The 5,319-nt window shown below is 38.0% G+C and overlaps 1 long non-coding RNA gene across 1 annotated transcript; it reads right to left on the reverse strand.

Moving 5' to 3' along the window:
• Nucleotides 1-1,058: 1,058 nt before the first annotated feature.
• Nucleotides 1,059-2,747, reverse strand: LOC110937269. The gene is made up of 2 exons (XR_002590682.1): nucleotides 2,613-2,747; nucleotides 1,059-1,145 (listed from the first exon to the last, which is right to left on the reverse strand). It is a non-coding gene; the product is annotated as an uncharacterized LOC110937269 (long non-coding RNA).
• Between the last annotated feature and the right edge of the window lie 2,572 nt (nucleotides 2,748-5,319).

The following is a 5,319-nucleotide window of genomic DNA, read 5'->3' on the forward strand; positions in this document are numbered from 1 at the left end:
CAAACGTTAGTTTTGATAATTATATAACATGTTTCTTCAAGTACTTTGAGCTAAATAAGCAAAACAAACAAAATCTGCAAGTTGTACCCATGTCGCGAGCCGCGACAGGGTTTCCTAATTTTGTTGCGTGTCGCGCCCCAACCATCTTGGTCCTTCGCGTGGCTCGAGGGTCACCATTTTCCAGCAGGTTTGTTTCTGCAACCTGCATTTTTTTGCCCAGCTATGTGTTTTTCCTATGTTTAATATAAACATGCATAACTTTCAAACTACACATCAGTTTTACGCGATTCTTGTTTCGTATTGACCGTAATGCAGTCTCCTATGTAATCAACACTAAGGTTTGTGAAGATGCTGATTTATAAGCTAACGGCTTATAAATCTCTTATACAATTATTCGACCCGTTTCATAATCTATTAAATGACTTGTTTCTAAATCATTTTAAATCATCATAAAACCTTGGACTACTTGTTAACTCAAAAGTCTTTAACTCATGAACAAAACTTTTATGAATTATGCGACCAATACCCAAGCTATGCGCATAATTCATTTTGACCCGTTTAGGAAATTTAAACGTTTAATTTCAAATCTCGCTCTTCTTTTTCCACACATCACATTTCCACATTAAAATGTCTACTTATACTCCGCCAATTTATGCGTACCTGGCTCGGGTCAAAGTATTGACCCGTCTTAATACATTGCCTTAATAATTTGCTGATTCATAGCAACGCAAATTCCATAAGCCGTTTTACCCTGTGAGCATCGGACTCGACAAGCAATTGTTAGTCGTTATTCGTCAAATGGTGTTAACCTTACCATTTGACCCGTTTCGTCTAAATAACCAAACACTTTGCACTTTATTTGAATGGTATTTATTTACCATTTCATTATTTAACCCATTTTGCCCCTTTTTGCCATTAAACATGTTTTTTTTTATCATTTTATTCGTCTCGACCCGTATCATTTCATGTCGGAACCCATATTTCGGATATAACCTTGCTCATGTTTATAATATATAAAGTAAATACGTATCCTAAAAAAAGGGTGTAAGCTTTACTTACCTTGCATCCTTGCGAGCTTCATACTTGAACTTGTATCCATTTGACCCGTTCATTTCCAAGCTCCTACCTAGCTTGTCAGAGTCAAACTACCATATCATATCCACAAGATGATTAGATTAGCCAACATTAACATGACCACCACACCTTACGGATTCACACACTTATTCATCAAAGTATGATATTTATTCAACAACTACTTTTTTCCATAACTCTTTCAATTCACTAACCGTTTGACCCGTTAGTCAAGTTACTTATACGAACTACTTAGTAAGTGATTTTGAACACTTTAAGCATGTCACATAAAGTGTTATTTGTTCCTAACAATAAATACTTGATGACTAAATCAAGTATACGCAATCATATGTCTTTTCTGGATTAATAATGACATTATAAACGTGCAGCGATTTTCTATACAGCTACTGTAATTGACCATTATGACCCATTCAAAGTCTGAACTAGATTAACATGTTCAAAGATGGATCGTAGAAAACTTCAATACCTTCGCAAGCATACAAGGTACACCTTCTAACGAATTTTTTATGATTTTATATGATTTTTATAAAATCAGGACAGCAACTATATTTTCATTTTTCAAACAGCTTTCAAGGTTTCTGAACAGCAGTTTAATTAAATATTTTTGGCCTATTTAACAACCACATTTTTTTCTTATGATTGAAAAAAGTAAAAATTCACTCCATAAGCTTTCCGAAAAGGTATAGAACACCCAAATCGGATAAACGGTTGATTTTATATGATTTTTTTTAAGATTAGTCGAAATCCATATGAAAAGCTACGGAAATCATGTTTAGGGTCCTTTAAAATTCGACCTAAACCATCAAATGCAACCCATTTCCATAGCTAAAACCCTTATTAAACTCTTGGTAATGGTTAGAAACCTATAACACAATGAATGTAGGCTAAGAGATGTCAAAAACATCATCTATTTCAAGAAGTCATCATGCGAATCCTAATTTTACCATATTCTCAACTTCATCTTTGTCAATTTAAGAACTAGAACTAAAATTAACATATATTCAAGTCCTATTTGGTGATTCTCATACACCATCATGTTTAATTTCATACAAATCAAAGATTTGTCATAAACCCACTACTCATGAAATCATCAAATCAAACGCTACATACAAACTAGTAGACAACACGATTCACTTGGGCATTTTAACGAGCACCTTATGGGCATTATTTTTATACCTCTTCTATTTAGTTCATGGCTAATATTTTTAACCAATTTTCAATCATTAAATCAAACCCTTATGTCTAGCACTCATGAACAATATCAAATCTTGCATCATAACATCAATTTTTCTCAGATTTACCATCACTTTTCAAGTGTTCATCATAATATCATAAAAACCCACTTAACACATATATATCATTCAATCTCTAATTTATGACACTAATTCAACAAGTTCTCACCTAGGGTTTGTTCCTAGACTCATACTCATATCAATTTCACTACAACATTCATCATTTATACCAGAATTTCGTTCTTGCATGTTAATCAAAATTTCACCAAATAACAAAATTCAATATACCTTGCAATCTCCTAGCTTGGGTGATCACAAATTTTTTAAAAGACCCAATTTTTAGCTTGTTCTATCTTCGATTTTTGTTGGATTTCTTGTGAGTTTTAGGGCTTTGTAAGAGCCCTTTTCTTGGCTCCTGTAAATCACGACAAAACACACACATAAGTGTGTGTTTTGGTGTTTCATTTCTTTTAATTTTAAACATGTTTCACTCTTGGCCTCTTTTAGTCCCTATAGTTTCAAGGATTTATAAAAGGTTTAACTGTTTCACGTTTCCTTTATTATTCTAACAACACATAACTAACTAGGTTAACATTTCTAGTTACTTAGTGGGTTTGGGAACCCGTTTCATTTTAAGTCTCGTTAACTTGGGCCTCTTATGAACTTTATTTCTTTAAAATCTTTTATTTTCTTTCATCTTGTAAGGCCTTCTAATCTAAGATCTCACTCAGCTAAAGCCACCAACAGGTGTGCGGAATCCACCTGATGATTAACCACTGTAGATGAAACACTAGAATGCAAAGATTTGTGAGAGAAATCAAGAATACACTGAGTATTCTTGATAAGGAATATGAATGACGTCACTCACACACAGTAGCCGCTAGACAAAACAAACACACAATTGTTAGGGTTAGGTGCACAGAATTTCACACAGAATCGCAACCTTGTCTATTCCACATAAAGGTATAAATACAAGGCAAACCCCAGACTTTCAAGACAAACTAGAAAGCCCGGACAAACAAACTACACAAAGCAAAACTCTGACTTTTGTCCTAAACAAAAACTCAGATAAAAGTCTAGCCTAAAACTTGGACAAAATGTCCAAGGATAAAACTAGGACTAAGTTTCAATACATGAACAATAAAGACCCTACAAAATTGGAAGACATGCAATTATCACCCAAAGTGCATTAACAAACTCCCCCTTGATCAGTGCATGGTCTTCATCGGTCTTAAGATCTTCATCCTTTCTTCGAGTACTCGCTTCCTGCCCATACCTTGTTCTTCACACATAATTGAACTACCTTGATGAACTGATTAGCTAGCACACGATCTTCTTCAAGGTATTTTAGAGGCAGGCGCCGAAGCTTCTTCAGATGTGCTTCCCTTAGGTTGACAAGCCAAATTGGATCCAGAATTTTGGCAATCTCAATCGTCACTATCTTCTCGGTAATCACCGCTTCCCCAGTCTTACCATTGAGATACCAATAACCTATGTTGTCAAATTTATCGAGATCAAACTTGCGCATAGGAATTTTACGGAGGCATCTCGCTGGAGGATAGACCATTTTCCATTCTTCTTTACCAGTAAACTTGTTTAAGTAATTAACCCCTCGACCAACTGCTGGCTTGATCATCTTCCATTTACTTTCTCGACTCTCAGCAACAAGATGAGGAATTAATCCTCTGATGCTAGCAACATTTGTATGGTTGTTGAGATCCAGCTGAGCAATGTGATGGAGATCACGAGCTGGAAGAGTCTGAAGGAACTTGGCCCTTGGCCTAAAGTACTGTACCCCATCGGTCCTTTTGATCATTACCAGCCTGTGTTGCTCATCAAAATCCCAACTTCGAATCTGACCCGAATACTCACCTTTTGTGTTTATATACCTCTTCCTTTGAGTTTCATCGGGAAGATTCTTAAACCATTTGTGAGCTGCCACACTAACTTCTTCGGGAATTCGAATAGGGTTAAAGATTTCTTCAGGCATTTCACTACCAAACACAAAGCCGCTGATAACATCACTGTTAACCGGTAAGGACTCGTACTCAATCCTTTTCCCTTTCGCAATCTCAATGAAATTGAACTTACCAGCGAGTTCATCATCAGTTCGCCAGTCTTCTACCATTTCCTCAATCACTTCACCAGCACCTAAAACCAAATCAGCAGCAGGATCCAGTTCAGAATCAGATAGGGCACCTGTATCAGCATCTACCGGACCTCTATCTCCCCCTGCAGCTGCACCCGAGGACTCCCCCTCATCATGAGCCGAGGTTGCAGCTTCAGGAGCACGTGCGCTCCTTGACTGCTCCCCCTGCTTCGCTACGTTGGGATCCTTGTCCTTGTCAAGATCGTCTCTGATTTTCTTTAGTTCATCCATCTTACATTTAGCCTGAACCTGAAAATCCGAAGTCTCCCCCTGAGCAGCAAGGAGTGACACGAGATTTGTCACAATCCCGAGAAGCCGATCCGTGGTACTAAACAAAGTCTGTTGCCGGGCAGAACTCGAGGCATCTTGTGTAATGAACTTACCCAACTGAACACTCTGATCTTTGGTTAGACGAAAAAGCTGTGCCATCTGCTGGTCTCGAACTGCATCCCTCTTCTTCAAGAAAGCAATTTCTTTCTGCTGCCTAGAGATCTGATTCTTATGTTGTACCATGACCTTGGCTGCATCCTGAAATTTGCCACGAACAAACTCCTAAAAATTCTACCCTTGACCTGAACTTGATGGTCTCGAAGCAGAAACTGTAGAAGATCTAGGAGCAGGAGGTCTTGAACCAGACGGTTGTGCACTGGATGGCCTAGGACCTGAAGATGGTAGAACTGGAGGACGCAGAGATCCTTTCTTCGATCGCACTGGCGGACTCGGACCAAAAGCAACCTTCGAACGTGCTTGCCGTGTCTCTGGCGCTTGCAAATCGGTGAATGCACTAGGTCGCGGTGGCAAAGAGGAACTTCCTGATAAGGCAAACACATTACCCGTACCCATTTG

Source organism: Helianthus annuus, chromosome 1, assembly GCF_002127325.2.
Source record: "Helianthus annuus cultivar XRQ/B chromosome 1, HanXRQr2.0-SUNRISE, whole genome shotgun sequence".
Lineage (NCBI taxonomy): Eukaryota > Viridiplantae > Streptophyta > Magnoliopsida > Asterales > Asteraceae > Helianthus > Helianthus annuus.